This window comes from Mustela erminea, chromosome 1 (assembly GCF_009829155.1).
Source record: "Mustela erminea isolate mMusErm1 chromosome 1, mMusErm1.Pri, whole genome shotgun sequence".
NCBI classification, from domain to species: domain Eukaryota; kingdom Metazoa; phylum Chordata; class Mammalia; order Carnivora; family Mustelidae; genus Mustela; species Mustela erminea.
Genome location: NC_045614.1, coordinates 153,141,817 through 153,159,522, shown reverse-complemented (window position 1 = coordinate 153,159,522; position 17,706 = coordinate 153,141,817). Strand labels below are relative to the sequence as shown.

Here is a 17,706-nt window from a genome sequence, read left to right as displayed (position 1 = left end):
CATAAAAATTGACTTATGCTGTACATCCTCATTTGAGTTTGCTTTCTTTTGCTAAGTAGTATTCCACAGCAGAGATATACCAAAATTTGTTTTGGTTTGGTTTGGTTACCATGGTCCTGTTCATAGATATTTGGTTGTTAGGAATAAAACTGCTATAGCATACACATATAAGTCTTTCTTTGGATATGTTTTCATTTTTCTTGGACAAATATGCAATACTAAAATTGCAGGATCACATAATTGTTTCACTCTGTATCAAAGAGTCATAGCATTTTCCAAAGTGGTTGTACCATTGTATAACTCTATCAGCAATATAAAAGAAATACAGTGCTTTTTATTTTAGCCATTCTAGTGTTTTTGTAATGGTATCTCTTTGTGGTTTAAATTTGCTTTTCCCTGATGACTAATGATGATAACATTTGCCGTGGTCATTCATACATCTTCTTTTGTGAAGTGTCTTTTGACCTTTATTTTATTGGATTGTTTGCCTTCTCAGCTTTGAGTTATAAGAGTGTTTTACATATTCTTGATGCAAGTTCACTGGACAACAGGAACTGCAAATATCTTCTCTTTTGTGGCCTGCCTTAGATTTGCTTAATGGTGTCTTTTACCAATGTTTATATTTTATGTTTAATTTGGTGTAATTATCACCTAAAAAATCTTTGCCTACCTCAATGTCACAAAGTGTTTTTCACCAATTTTCTCCTGGAAGATTTATAGTTTTAGCTTTTAAGTCTATGCTCCATATAAAGCTAACTTTGGAATACAGTATAAGATAATAGTTGAAGTTCATTTTTTTCCCATACTGGTCTCCAGTTGTTCTAGAACCAATCGTTGACATGACCATGCTCCATTGAGTTAACCATGGTGACTGTTGAAAATAAAGCCACCATATATGTATAGGTCTATTTCTTTCTTTTTTTTTTTTTTTTGAAGGTCTTCTTTTTTTTTTAAATTAACATATAATGTATTATTAGCTCCATGGGTACAGGTCTGTGAATTACCAGCTTTACACACTTCCCAGCACTCACGATAGGTCTATTTCTGAACCCTTATTGTGACCCATTTTTTTTTTCATGTCTACCCTTATCCCTACTTTAATTATTATAGTTTTTTACTAAGTTTTGAACCCAGGGAGTGTTAGTACTCAACACTGTATTTTTCCCCAAAAAATTTTCCTAGTTTTTCCAGGCTTTTTTAATTTCCATATAAATTTAAGATCAATTTGTCAAATTCAACACAAAAATCTAATAAACTGTTGACTGGAATTAAATTGAATCTATAGGACAATTTATAGAAAAGTGCCATCACAATAACATTGTGCCTTCTAATAAATTAAGATGGTAAACCTCACATTTACCTAAGTATCTTCGATTTCTTTCAGGATTGTTTTAGAGTTTTCAGTAAAGTCTTGCATATACTGTTGAATTTATCCCACATATTTCAGGTATTTTGATGTTATCATAATGGTTTTATTTTTACTCCATTCACTAATTACTAGCATACAAAAATCCAACTGATTTTTACAAATTAATTTTATATGGGGATGGGGCACCTGGGTGGCTCAGTAGGCTAAGCCACGGACTTTGGATCGGTCATGATCTCAGGATCCTGGGATCCAACCTGGCTCTACACTCAGAAGGGAGTCTGCTTTTCCCCTCTCCCTCTTCCACTTCCCCAACCCCTGCTTGTGCTCTCTCTCAAATAAATAAATAAAATCTTAAAAAAAAAAAAAAACTTTTAGTTATTTGTTCTAGTAGTTGTTTCGTAGAATCGAAATTATTTTTTATGTATAAGATCATGTCATACGTGAATAAAGTTTTCTTTTTGGGGACTGAGGTCAGGGCTGAATACAAAGGGTATGAAGTAAACTTCTGGGATGATATGGTCATGATTCCATATCTATGTTGTGATGTAGGTTATAGGACTCTGTGCATTTGCCAAAACTTATACAAATATACATCTTAAAAGGGTTAATTTTATTGTATATAAATAGTACCTCAATAAATTGCCAAAATACAAGATAATTTAAACAATAATACTCAAACTGCTCTTGTTCTTTCATAGTTTCAGGTACATTCAATCAATGGTTTACTGTTTCGAATTGAAGCTATTAAAACCTAAAGCATAGCACAATCCCAAGACTTTATGGCATATTCACAATGACAAACTAGCATATACATCAGTTGGGTTTTTTTAATCCCATTTTTGCTCCTATTTTTATGAAAAAAGACCATTTTAGCAAATAATCATAAGGATGATGTTATTTAATTAACAATATCTGGGGGAAACTTTTCAGTAATAGAAATGTTAACAGAAAATTTTGTAACACTATTTTTTCAATTAATATGGCAAGATAAGGGCGCCTGGGTGGCTCAGTGGGTTGGGCCGCTGCCTTCGGCTAAGGTCATGATCTCAGGGTCCTGGGATCGAGTCCCGCATCGGGCTCCCTGCTGAGAGGAGAGCCTGCTTCCTCCTCTCTCTCTCTCTGCCTGCCTCTCTGCCTACTTGTGATCTCTGTCTGTCAAATAAATAAATAAAATCTTTAAAAAAAATTAAAAAAAAATATGGCAAGATAATTGACTAGTATCTAAAAGATAACTAATAATTAATGTTTCTTTACCTGTATATCAGGATTTGAAGGAATCAATGTATCATTTTCTTTGATTTAGTACCCATTCCATAAATGATTCCATAGCAAATTTGAAAAGGAGTCATCACACTCAGTAAGTAAAGTAAAGGTCATAACTACATAAACTGCAAATATAAAAAGTTGATCAGGATTGAAATTTGGTAAACATTTTATTTCATAGTGTGTCAAAGAAATGATTAGATCTGCTTTTGGTAGGTTAAATTCATAGAACCTGATATCCAGAGAACATCTTTTCTCTTTTCTGCCTTTTAACAATTCTTTCAGGCTGGGGGAGGAAGGGGAAGAACATGAATAATTGTGAATGTGTGTGTTTTAAGAAACTAATCCTAGTGATTTAAAAGGAAGATTTATTTCTGACTCTTTGTCATGTATCCAGTAGTCTTCAGAGTAGCTTTCTACTCTCATAATAATACCTCATTAACTTCTGCTTAGACAAGCACCCAGGAGTCAGGAAAGAGAAGCATTACAAACATTCCTATCCTGGATCCTGCATAGGACAGAGCAGGAAGAGAAGGCTTCAGGGTTCGACAATAGGGAATACTTGATTGGAAATAAATATGCCTCCTGATATCCCACAATTGCAGAATTCAATTGGGTTAAACAAGTTCCTGAGGAAATTTTGGGAGTAGTAGAAGGAAATAGTCTAAACAGGTCAGTAGGAAACTGTAAATTTAATAATAAGTATTTAGTTTAAATAAATAGTTAACTAAATCCTAGTTCCAAATAACCAGTTTATATCCTAGTTCCAGAATTTATAAGATTATCTTGCAGAAGCTACCTAAACTCTTATATCTTGACTTCTTCATCCATGAGGATAGTAATACCTGCATCATGGAATTGTGAAGATTACTAAATTATTACCTCTAAGTGTTCAGAAAACTAACATAAAGCAAGTTCATATAAATATCATTAAATATAATTTTAAAATATAATTTGTAAAAGATGATCATCAGAGTCCATAAGCTACTTTTATTTTATTTTTTTTTAAAGATTTTATTTATTTATTTGTCAGAGAGAGAGAGCAAGCACAGGCAGACAGAGTGGCAGGCAGAGTCAGAGGGAGAAGCAGGCTCCCCACGGAGAAAGGAGCCTGATGCGGGACTCGATCCCAGGACACTGGGATCACAACCTGAGCCGAAGGCAGCTGCTCAACCAACTGAGCCACCCAGGCGTCCCCATAAGCTACTTTTAATGTGGTAAAACAACTACAAGTTTTTTGTCCTTACCTGTCTTTTTTAATACATTGAGAAGGATTTTTTTTTTCCATCCTTTTATCTTTTCCTTTTTGGTGGTTCTACGTTTTTTTTGTTGTTGTTGTTGTTTTTTTACTGTTGCTTCTTTTTTAATTTTTTTTTTTTTAGTACACAGCAGTGGCTGAGATCTCAGTCAGACCCAAGGAGTAGACGGTGCAGAGCATAAACACTATTAAGTCATGTAAGAACTTATGAAAAAGAGGCAGATATCATCAGTGGATGAGTGTTTAGATGATAAAGTCAGCATGTCTAAGTTCTGGCATTCTGAGCTCATCCTGGCTTCACCACTTATAGCTGTATGATCTTTAGCAAATTACTAACTTTTGGTGCTTCCCTTTATGCCTATTTAAAATGGCAATAATAATTGCACCTATTTCATGGGTTTATTATGAAGGTTAAATATTGGAACATTAGTTCTTTATCCAGGGTTCAATTCTTGCTGAATGCAGGAGCCCAGAGATTATTAAACAGAGAGGGCAAAGCTGGTTTTCTAAAGAGTGGAAGAAACATGTGCTGGTGCTGAACAGGCAATGGCTGAGAGGAAGGGTTTCATGTCTAATGAGCCAGTCAAGACTTACAGCTGTGAGTAACTAGAAGTATAAATGCAAAACTAACACAGTGGGATCGTAAAAGTGGGAGTGATGGTTTTTTGTCTCAGCCAGCAATCCTATTTTTCAAAAATGGCTTCAGATTTCCCACAGACCAAGTGGCGAAAGAAGTATCAGTGTCAATAGAGGCCAGAAAATGGTATAAATGTGGCCTTTGACTTTCTCTGTGCGTAACAGTCATCCAGGAGTAAGAACTAATAAGGACCCCCTTAAAAAGTCCAAGGACAGTATAAAGTTTCACATGTGTTTAGCTAACCAATGATCTCAAAAAACAAAAAAGCTATCAGTTATTAATTATAATCCACAGTTCAGTGATTCTTTTTCAATAAACATTTAGAGAACACCTATAAAAATAAAAATATGAAACTGTTTACAGACTAGAAAGACATTTTTTAAAATACACATACATACACATAAATAACAACTACTACCACCACGATATCTACCACTAATGTGGATGGCTTTCCTTATGCAAGTTAGCCTCAGACAAAGTCTAGCTGATTCTTTCTACTGACTCTATGAAGGAGAGTATGATGAATACCATGAGACAAGCTCAGCTGAATATGGTTTGAAAGATCCACAGATGGAGAAATCATTATTCCCCAACTGCAAATGATGAAGGCATTTTTAAAATTTTTTAAATCATTAATATTCTCATATATGCTAAACATTTCACCTGCTTTGCTTGTGGCTGCAGATCATCCCCAACAGACACTAGCTCAATCATCTTCCACTCAGCTGCAATACTCCTGAAAACATCAGCCCCAGTGTTTAATACTTGAATGAGGCAATGATCGTGGGATAAATGAGCCAAGATCCTCAGTTCAAGTTGAGAGTAAACAGCAGCTAATATTAAGCCACCTGAAATAGAAATGATTTTAGAAAAGCTGGTACAAAAATAAGTCCACATTTTATGCAACTGAGCAGGATGACAGAAATTTAGTTCTAACTTAGAACCATAAGATTAGAGAAGGGAGGGAATACTGAAGGGGAGGAAATCAGAGAGGGAGACAAACCAGGCTCTGGACTCCACGAAACAAACACGGTTACAGAAGGAGAAGGGTTGGGAGATGGTATAATTGGATGATGGGTACTAAGGAGGACACGTGTGGTGAAGAGAGCCATGCAACTAATGAATCATTGAACATTACATCAAAAACTAATAATGTACTATATGTTGGCTAACTGAACATAAAAAAAGACATTATGTGCCCAAAAGTTAAAATTTTGCTCTTAATGTGATGCAATTCAGTTCTGTAACTTAGATAATTTTTTTTCTGATCAGTTTTCAAGTATATGTAATATGTGTAAAGCCACCCCTGACTTCTGCCCCTTAAACCACTATGCTAGTGCTTTCCTCAATGTTTCTGTAGCATTTGACACATAATCTAAAATGGTTCTTTCGTGCCTCTCCCACATAGCACAGAGCCATTAGGGATGGGATACTTAATTTTCTTTTGCATTCTATGCAAACCCTTATGCATGGGGCACCTGGGTGGCTCAGCCAGTTAAGCGTCTGCCTTCAGCTCAGGTCATGATACCAGGATCCTGGGATCGAGCCCCATGTCATGCTCCCGGACCAGTGGGGAGCCTCTCCCTCTGCCTACCATTCTGTCTACTTGTGCTCTCTCTCTCTTCAAATAAATAAAGAAAACATTAAAAAAAAAAAAAAACCTTGCACAGTTCCGATACTTCATAGCTCCTTAAATAGTTGTTGAATGAATGAATGAAGAAACTGGTTTGCAATGTGTGCACATTGTAAGTGGGCTGGAGAGAACCATGTGCTCTGCTTTGACAATAAAAACATTCAGTGGACTGTGGAGTGGATTCTGAGAAACAAACTGAGGGTTTTGGAGGGGAGGTGGGTGAGGGGTTGGGTGAGCCTGGTGGTGGGTATTAAGGAGGGCACGTATTGCATGGGTGTGATGCATAAACAATGAATCTTGGAACACTGAAAAAATAAAGCCTAAATAAAAAAATTAAATAAAAATTAAAAAGAAAAAAAGCATTCAGTGGAAACAAGGGGTTGATATGTGGAGAAGGGTTACTTAGAGGATTCAGAGGCTTACCTATGTAATGGAAATTACTGGATTAGATATATATGGCAAAAATAAAATTTAAAAGACTATGGCTAAGAAAAAAGGAGGGAAAATGTGACTGATATCACCACACACTCATTGCCATATTATAAAAAAGGCATGCTACAAATCAAGAACAAGAGAAAATATAAACAAGTAGTTCACAGAAACAACCAAAAGAACCTCAAACATACCAAAGAATGCTCAACTTCATTCACAATAAAAGAGATGTAAACTAAAACTATAGCAAGAAACAATTTTTCTCTAGTGAAAAATCCAGAAATTGGACAGTACATTCTGTGGCAAGGCTGAGAAAGAAACACTTACTGTTATTGGGAACTAAATGGTCACTGTCCCCTATTACAATGCAATTCAACAATATCTATCAAAATTGATCAGGTTTACTCTGTGACTCAGCAAATCCATAGTTTGTTACACAGATGACCTGCACAGAGATTAAACTGGTTTACATTCAAATTTATTTACTGATAATCACAACTTGCCATTATAAAAACATTACATGAGAAAAGATACATAACAGTGTATCTGGAATCTTTACTTTTGTGTAAGAATAGAGGAAGAAAATATATATTCATATTTGCTAACCTCTGCATAAAAAATACTACAGGAATATATAAGAAACTCATATAGGAGGTCATCTAGAAGAGCTGTAGACAATAGGATACATACATACCTTTCATATACTTTGATTTTGAAACTATGTAGAATGAATGAACAACTTAAAAATATATAATAATATAAAACAAATTACCACAACTTTTATGGCCTTCCTGCCATAAATAAGAAAAAAACTGACAAATCTGTTTTTTGGTGTTGGAATAGACAGTGCATGACTACAGTCTCTAAGAAGCAGGGAGGAGAAAGGAGACAAGGGGAGCCATGCAACTCTCTCAGTTTTCTGAAAGGAATTTACCAGAACACATTGCAGAGAAGAAGAGATGAAACAAAGCACTATGTTCTGAGCTGAGGAAGCAGAGACTAGAGTTTATGCCTACCGAGGAGGCTAGAATTTTGTGGTAATTTGACCAAGTACTAAAGGAGCGAGAAAGTTCAGGAAACCAGGCAAAAAACAATACTAAAGAAATAACTACTACCAAAGAAACAGCCACCATCACATAGTTGTCAGCTGATCAACTACTTGAATAATAACCTCTTGAATGTTGAGAGATGTTCAAGCTGTGACCAGACCGAGTAGACAGACCCTGTTAAGACGCTGAGCACCAAGTAGAGACCTCAACAAGGCCACAGCTTACAATCAGGGCTAATCTGGCCCTAGAAAAAAAGCCACTTTAAACATTTGCTAACAAAGTTTTAAAAATCACAAAATGATCAAGCTGAATGTGAAAGTAATCATCTGCCAGAAGAAAATGTTACTAATGAAGACTACAAAATCCCAAGTCAATAATGTAGCAACCATTATGCCCAGCACACAATTAAAAAAAAAAAATACCAGACATAAGAAGAACCAGGAAAATGTGACGCTGAGCAGGAGAATATTTAATCAATAGAAAAATGACCCCCAAATTAAGAGATGATGGAATTTTAAATAGCTACCATAGATAATGTTCAGGAGTTTAAAGAAGCACGCATATAATGATGTAATAAATAGTGAATTGCTATAAGGTAATAAAAATCAGACAAAAAATCAAATGAAAATTCTGAAACTAAAAATACAATATCTGAAATGTAAAATTCACTAGAAGGATAAGACAGCAATTAGACACTGTAGAAGAGAAATCCATGAACACTTAACAGTCAGTAGAAAATATACACTGTAGCACAGAATAATAAAAAAAAAAGAGGGAGAATAAAAAAGAAAAAAGTTTCAGTGACCTGTGGAACAATACCAAGTGGTATTACATATGTATATTTGGAGCAACAAGAAGAAAGGAGAGAGGAGAGAAAAATGAACAAAAAATATTACAAGTGGACATCTAAGTGGCTCAGTCATTTAAGAGTCTGACTCTTAGTTTCAGCTAAGGTCATGATCTCATAAGTCATGGATCAAGTCCTGCATGGGGCTCTGTGCTCAGCAGGGGAGTCTGCTTGATGATTCTCTCCCTCTGCCCACCCCCATGCTTGTGCACGCTCTCTTTCTCTCTTTCTAAAATAAATAATCTTTTTAAAAAATTATAAGAGGGGTGCCTAGGTGGCTCAGTTGGTTAAGCACCTGCCTTTGGCTCAGGTCATGATCCCAGGGACCTGGGATTGAGCCCCACAATGGGCTCCCTGTTTGGCGTGGAGACTGCTTCTCCCTCTTCCTCTGCTGCTCTCTCTCAAATAAATAAATAAAATCTTTTTAAAAATTAAAGAATATAAAAAATTAAAAATTTACAAGAAATAATGGTTGAAAATGTTTCAAATTTACTGAAAAATATAAGCACACATATTAAAAAAAAAAAAAACTAAGCCAACTTAGGATATCCAGCAAACTCAAAAGTCTTAGAAGCAAAGCATGAAAAACTACCCAAAGAGTCTCAATAACAAAATTTAAAAAGCATCCAGGGGAAAGTTGGTTGTATTATGCTTAGAGGAGGAGCAAGAAAAATGACGGCGTACTTCTCAATAGAAATAATACAAACCAGGAGCTAATGGAAATATATATTTAAAGTGCTGAAGGAGAAGGACTGTACATCTAGAAATCTAAGTCACATAAAATTATCTTTCAAAAGTGAGGATAACAAAAGAAATCTAGAGACATGGGAATACTGGGATAAATCACTGTCAGTAGAACTGCATTATAAGAAATCTTAAAGGAAGTACTCTGGAGGAAGTACTTCAAGATTCCTTGAATTACTCCAAGAAATGAAAAGTGCCAGAAATGGTAAAAAGTGGACAGGTAGAAAAGACACTTTTTTATTTCTTGCTTTCTTTGAAAGATAATAGACTTTTTAAGGCAAAAATAATAACTGTATGGTAGAGTTTATAAATCATAGAAATTAAATCTATTATGTAAGAGGGGAAATAGAAAAAACTTTACAGATGTAGTGGTATAAGATTATTTAAAGACAGTACGTGATGGAATATATATATACGTATTGAATACTCTGAAATATCTAAGATAGTTAAGAAGACGATAGAGGAAATAAGAAGCACAATAAAAATGGTCACTTAAAGCTTTAAAAAATAAAGAACAGATAGAATAAAACACAAATAACAAGACAGTAGAGTTAAACCAACTGTATGCCAATGATTACTTTAGATGCCAATGGACTAAACACTACATTTATTTTATTTTTTTAAGATTTTATTTATTTTACAGACAGAGATCACAAGTAGGCAAAGAGGCAGGCAGAGAGAGAGGAAGGGAAGCAGGCTCCCTGCTCAGCAGAGAGCCCGATGTGGGGCTTGATCCCAGGACCCCGGGATCACGACCTGAGCCAAAGGCAGAGGCTTCAACCCACTGAACCACCCAGGTGCCCCTAAACACTACATTTAAATGACAGAAATTTTCAGATTTAATCCATATATGTATAATTTCAATGAACTTAAAAAAATTTTTAAAAGCAGTATAAAATTGGTCATGTTAAACACAATTTTATTGTTTAAGTAAGAATAAATTGATGAATGAACAGATAAACAAAATAAAGTATATACATATAATCAAATATTATTCAGCCTTAAAAAGAACTGAAATTCTTTTTTTTTAAGATTTTATTTATTTATTTATTATTTATTTGACAGAGAGAGAGAGATATCACAAGTAGACAGAGAGGCAGGCAGAGTTGGGGGGGAAGCAGGCTTCCCACTGAGCAGAGAGCCAGATGCAGAGGAATCAAGCAGAGGACCCTGGGATCATGACCCGAGCTGGAGACAGAGGCTTAATCCACTGAGCTAGCCAGGCACCCAAAAAGAATGGAAATTCTGACATATACTACAACATGGATGAATCTTAAAGACATGATGCAAAGAGAAATAAACCAGACACAAAAAGACAAATACTGTATAATGCACTTATAGTAGATACCTCAAGTAGTCAAATTCACAGAGACAGAAAGTAGCATGGTGGCTGCCAGGGACCGGGGGCTGCTGGGAGGGAGAGTTACTATTCAATAGAGAGTTTCAGTTGTGGAAGATGAAAAAGTTCTGGGGATGGATGGTGGTGATGGATGCACAAACAACCATGATGGGTACTTAATGCCAAAGAACTGAACACTTAAAGATGGTTACAATGATATAGTGCTGATAGTTTACACTGAGAGAGCAAAACGGAAAATTACCAACCAGGTGACACTGTCACGGACCTAGATTCCCCCTTAGAATATTTTCTGACAGAATTAAAACCAATTCAGATAGTTAGCTGCACTCACCCAGACCTGCCAACCAGCAGAAGATAAAGGCACAAATTCATATAGAAATAGTAGGGGTGATTTAGGAGTTAGATCCTGACTTCCAAATGTCTCATGACTAGAGTTTATTGAGTTCAACCTTTCATGAAAGGCCTGTTGTCTGGAGTACTAAGGTTAGGCAAGAGAAGGGCAGCCTTGGGGGTTACCCATGCAATAGAAAACAGTGGTATGGAGAGGATAGAAGCAAAAGAGCAAAGCAAGTCAGAGAAACAAGAAAATTGTGCCCTTTGAGATCAAGGGAGGACAGAAATTGAGGAAATGGAGGGTTAATTAACAGTATAAATGCTGTACAGAAGAGTCTGCACAAGAGTCTGTCAAAGAGTACAAGGACTAATGAAATCTGCTGGACTTTGCAAAAAAGTTTACAATCGCTTTGGAAGACATGGTTTCTGTAGACTGTTGCTGACAAGCATACACCACAGGAGTTTTCCACAGAGCAGATCATGAGGACAATGGTGACTGACAACCTGGCTACACAAAGATAAAAACAGGCTACACCAAAGAGAGGAAAGATGGAGGGACCAATGCATACTTCTGAGTCTTATTCATAATGCAGGCTTTATCAGTGCTTTGAAAACCATTTCTACAGCAATGAGAAGTTCAAAAAACCATCTATCACCTTACCTGGAAAAGGCACAAAAACATGCCGCATGCAGACTGAAAATGGCATTCCTCTGTCTGGGGTTCTGTCCTCCATCTATGCCTACTATCCACAGTTCAGGCCACGACTCTTTATCTCTTCCTCCGTCAGTCAAACAATTTCAGCAGATAGACATGAAGCAGTCTCAAATATATGAGGAACGTCTCATTTTTCAGTGAAGTCAACAGTTTCATCTAGGAAACTTAAAAACCTTATCGTTTGAAACTCACTTTAAAGCTTAACATAGATACTAGATTTTCTTTTTTAGCAAACATTTAATTAAACAAAATAAGGCATTTCTGTAACAGCTTTTGCCACAAACTGCTTCTGAAAAAATTACTGACATTTATCTCAAGTCAACAAATCTTTTTGACCATATCTAACATAAATTATCTATGCTTTTCCTTCCAATCATGTGAATTTGGGGAGGGCAGAGGGGGAGAGGCTTTTGACATAGTTAAACTCTTCTCTGTAACATTTGAGTTAGAAAAGCACATCATGCTGATTATTTAATTCGTGGTCCAGGTTTTCAGTCTTTCACCATCAACTAGCTTTTTTATAGACAGACTCAGGATTTTAAATGGATATTACCTAGAAATGTGTATGCCCAGAACAGAAAATTAAACTAACTTCATTATTTTGTCCACTAGTCTTGTTCTGAGGCTTTCATACTCACAAAAGTATATAACACAAATACAGAGAAATAGCATCTACCTGTTCATGGGAAGTAGGGCTTGGGAAGGTGGGCTCTCTCCTACTAGTGTTGTCATTTTGATCTCAAAATCTCTTGGCACATTCTGAATATTTGGTTCTGTAAAGGTTATTCATCCTAAAATCAAAGAGAATGAAGACAGAAAATTGAGATGTTTGAGGGGATCTGACATTTATTTTCACAGTAATTACATTTCTGAATTATGCATTTTCACCAATGCTAAACTAAATTTGTATTTAAATGTTTTTCATTGGGACGCCTGGGTGGCTCAGTTGGTTAAGCAGCTGCCTTCGGCTCAGGTCATGATCCCAGGGTCCTGGGATCGAGTCCCACATCGGGCTCCTTGCTCGGCAGGGAGCCTGCTTCTCCCTCTGCCTCTGCCTGCCATTCTGTCTGCCTGTGCTTGCTCTCTCCCCCTCTCTCTCTGATAAATAAATAAAATCTTTAAAATAAATAAATAAATAAATAAATAAATGTTTTTCATTATGTTCATGCATCTAACAAGGATAAAATAAGTACAAGACCAATCCCAATGTAAGTGAATATATGCATCAACTGCAATAGAATGTTTTACATTAACCTAGCTCTCTAGAAAACAAGCCCATGATGAGAAGTAATTCGATAGGTTGAACTAGTTCTGTGCTAAAATGAATACCAGCTGTCAGCACTATATGACTGTTAGCAGGGGTATTAATGAGTAAAGACTATTCAAATGGATCCTAGGAAAAATGACTGTCAGAAACCTTCAAAATTCAGGAATACACAAGACACAGAGAGAGGATCTGCAGCAAAAGAGCAATGGACTGCTGGAAAGGGATAACCCAGGGCCCAAGGGGCCAGCTAATCTGTAGAAGATGGAGTAATGAGAAGTGATGACTAGAACATCACTTGCCGGACGTCACCTGGCCACTTTCCTTTATCACCATCCTCACTAAACAAGAGAACCAGTGGTAGCACTGACAAAGCTAGAGACTAGAATCAGATTAATGAACTTTCTAGGAAAGAAAAAGCTCTATGTTTTAATGCTTATAGCCTTTATTCTCCCCCCCAAATATTTTACAGATTATTTATTTATTGGTTGAATTTTTCTGAAACACGAAAGCATTATTCAAAGAGTCTGGGGGAACTGGTTTTGTTATTATAACTGATTTTTTTATTACAGTTTTACAATACATATATAGCAACACAAAATCTTCTGTTTTATAATATACTCTTCATTGTAACGGCTCTCTACCAGCTAGTATATATAATTACATCTTCTTTTGATGAGTCAGACATTTTAGGTACCTCGGATACTCTTTTTCTGAACAAACCCCTGATATATGTCCTTGTTATTTAGCTTTTAAGAAAAATTAGTGCTCAATGAATGGTAGATATTAATATACTTATTACCATTAAATGTCCTTCTCAATGTTTATAAAACTAGCTGACAGCAGAAGGCGTTCAAGTCTCTTGCTGCCTCAGCACACTGTCTTGTTTTCTATAATAATATTTAATATTCAGGTCTATTTTTTGAATTAATGAGACTAACACTAGCAGACAAGATGGCAAAAATAAATTCTAAAACATGAATGTAACATCATGGAGATGAATTCTAATGAAATGGCTTTGCTTTGCTTAGGTAGGCTTGTATTTCCAAAATATTCTTTAAAGGTAGGCATAGTATGGTGAAAACCAATCAGAAAAAAAGGAATTGATTACTTTCTTTCTACTTTATAAGCAACAGATAAATGCAACACCTTTAGAAACTCTGGGCTGGTTTTGGTTTTTTACCAAGGATTTATTTTATGTAAGTTTGCATCATTAGCATATATCTCAAAATGAGATTTAAACACCAACAGGGCAAGAAATGGCTATGGTGATCTAAGAGCTTAGCTAAATACGGAAGAAGGAAAAGAGTTTGTTTAGAACAGGCAACAAAAAGCACAGAAAAAAAAGTAACTCCTCCTGGTGCCTCCTTCTGTAATAATAGCAACAGCTGGTAAGGAGCCCGCACAAAGTGCTCTGCTCTATTCGAAACACTTGAAATGTATTAGCCTATTTAATACTCAGCATGCCCTGGTGAAGTGAGACTATTATTACTGTGTTTTACACAGGAGGACACTCAGGCACAAAGCTACCTTGAATAAAGATTCAAAACTTGTAAAAGTCAGATATCAAAGCCCACATTCTACACTGCCAACCTAAACTGTCTCTCTGATGAGAATTAATGCTGTCCTTTATTCTAATGCACATTACATTTGGCAGATACTTAGCTTTGCACTGCCTAACACAAGAATGCTTTCTTCCTTACTCATACCCATTCCAAGAGTGCTACAAGTTACCCAAAAGACTCTACAGCTCTTTTCTGGTTAAGTAAAATAAGACACTTATCTATTACACAGATGCTCTCCAGCATTACCTAGATTCATCAGACTCTTGGGAGGTTCAGGAGAGGGTCTGGACTGAAATTAGATGACTAACTCAAATAAGTATTGATCTGAAGCACAGTCACAGACATTCTAGTTACTCTATATAGTACTTGAAAGCTGGAACTCTAACTAAATCTCATCTCTGCAAATAGTATCCATCTATATTCTGGATGTAGAATGCGTTACATAAATGTTTATGGAACTTCACAGAATCCAATGATCAACACTTGAATTCCTCGGTCATCAAAGCAAATATTAGATATGAAAAGTTTTCTTTCAAAATTGAGTATTATCCATATTTAAGATTTCTCATTACCTGTAGTAGTGTGTGACTGTGATACAGGATAGATTCTTTCCATTCCAAGAAAAAGATTTAGATGCTTTTCCCGCTGCAGAAGAAAGACCACTTTAGTAATAGCATTAGTGATTCTTCTCCACTCTAATATCAAGCCTGGAAAATGATGTAATCCCTTTAATTTATTTAAAACATCTTGCCAAAGAAATATAATGAAGTAAGATCAAATTCTTGTCCAAATCCCATACCAAACTAGACTCTCCCTTAGGTAAATAATACAATCTCAAAACTAAATTTGTTAACTCCTATATCTATAACTCAAAATTTCGCTTTGGGTTTTTGCATCCCCATAATGATAAAACTATAGCAACTATAGATGGTAAAATGCAAACATGTTAATGCCAAATAATATCAATTTAGATCTACTTTTTAAAAAAAAAGACGTCAACTTAACAAGGTACTATAATTGCCCAGTCTCACACCAGCCAAGAATCTATATCGTGTCTTTCCTTTGTCTGTATTTTCTTCCTCTCTTCTCATGTGATTGGAAGTTTCTCATTCTTTTCCTTTTGCCTTAATACTTTGATCATTTCCACATCAAGAAAGTCAGAAGACATTCATCTTTAAAACTCTGAACTTTCTATGCTACAGAGTTTGGGTAAACTGTGAAGAAACAGGAACTTGTGAGGTTAGAGGGCAAGATAAAACAAAAAGTTTTGTTACAGAATGAAACTGTGGAAACTTCCCTAGGGCAGGTAAGTCATAGTTAATGACAGTAAGGTCAAAATGGCAACTTGAACTGCTCTTTCCTTACCTGTTATGGTGATACTTTCTATCCTTATTATTTCACTAAAAATTCATTCAGTAAAAATGTAACAATAAGCACTTTCTCTCTTCTCTCCTAAGCATACGGTTTCCATGGATTGTAATTTATACTTTCACTTTGAAATTAGTAGACTAGATTCTTAAACTCATGGAAAATTTTTGCCCTATAATTTTGCCCTACAATTGAAAAATGTATATAAATTTTGCCCTATAATTGAAAAAAAATGTTTATTTGTAATGGCTTGTTCTTTCTTTTTTTAATTCTTCCACATCTTTGTTCATGTTCCTACACTATTCAAATTATATTACACTTGAAGTCCAAGAGTATCAGATGCCAATAATTAAATAATGTCTGTGGGTCTGAGTTCATATACCATTATACTGTTTTAATGATAGGAAGGACACAACTGCTAAATCAGATTTTGGTCCAGATTTTCCATGATGGAATGTCTCTGCAGTTTTTGCAGTGAGCCGAAACACAAACTAATTTGTTTTAATCTGGATACATTCAAATGATGGGCTATGCTAGGTCTTGACTTCATCAGCTTTCTTTCAAGACACCAGAGTGCTAAAAGTAAATCAAATTCTGCCCTGCAGCTGTCCTGAAGAGCACCTTACTAGTGCTGAACTGTTTCCCCAGCTTTAGCTTGTGCCCATTGTCATTCCCTCTCTGGTAGAACCCAAAGTTTTCTTGCTGCCTTGGTTTTGTACTTCTCCATTTGGTGGCAACTTCAATTCCAAAAATAAAACCTGCAAGAAATTAATGCTTCTTTAGTCAAGAATCAAATCACAAGCATTGTCATTCACATAACATTTTTAAAAGTTATTTGAGAAAATCCATACAATTCAACACGGGTTGTGAGAACTTTTTATAACACATTAAATTACCACATTCGATAAATAATGACAATGAAAATTCGTATGTCAAGTAGGCAATCTATAACCTAATGTAGGCACTATAAGATTAATATCAATTAGCGGCTTTTAAAAAGTCAAGAACACAGGAATGTACACACTGTGTCCCCTCATATGGAGGGAATCAAGACCAGGCCTCTAGAGATGGATGCCTGAAAACCCAACCAAGGGTTAGGGTTAGGGACTAGGGGTATGGCAGAACTGCTCTTTGGGTTCTGGGGCAAGCTACTGGGGTCTGGGGGATGCTGAGTTGAGGGCAGGGCTCAGGTTGAGTTTTATTTATCACTAAACAAGTGATAAATAAGCTACTGACATTGAGACTTTAGGTTTCTCTGAGGACTGTGAACTCTCTTAAGTACCCTTTAATGTGGAAACTAATCAACATGTTTGCTCGATCATTTAAGCCTCAGTAAGGACCAACATGGGAGCCTTTGTGGCTATTATATGATCACAAAAATCAGAGAACACTGAGGTAGAAAGAGATAGAAAAAGCCATCTACTCCCACCACAGTAAGGCTAGACCTTATGAAACCTTGGACACAAAAAGTCAGGGAAAGGTGGCCAACCCAATGCAGAAATCAGTAATGACAGCTAGGGGAGCTAATAAGGACCTACTGAAGAAACTAAGCCTACACAGGACAGGATCCAGGTACTGGGGCAAAAGGAAGTTCCCATGTATACCTAAAATCACTAGCTCAATTTAAAACTCAAGGCTATTCAGAATACTATCTACTACTTCCATTCATTCATTTATGTACCTTGAGTGGGCTTAGTGAACCTTGGATTATTTTCCCACTTAATAATCCTAAAAATTAAGAACATTTGCATTATATAAGAATCTTTATTGGCCACAAGTTGGGCAAGGGGTAGAAGGAAAGATAGGCCTGTATCTGTTATCTGTATCTGTATCTGTTATTCTGTAGAATAACAGTGATGATAGAAACAA

The 17,706-nt window shown here is 35.9% G+C and overlaps 1 pseudogene; it reads right to left on the bottom strand.

Annotated features, from left to right (window-relative positions):
- The window catches only part of LOC116591295, a 145,564-nt pseudogene that overhangs the window by 17,787 nt on the left and 110,071 nt on the right, over positions 1-17,706 (bottom strand).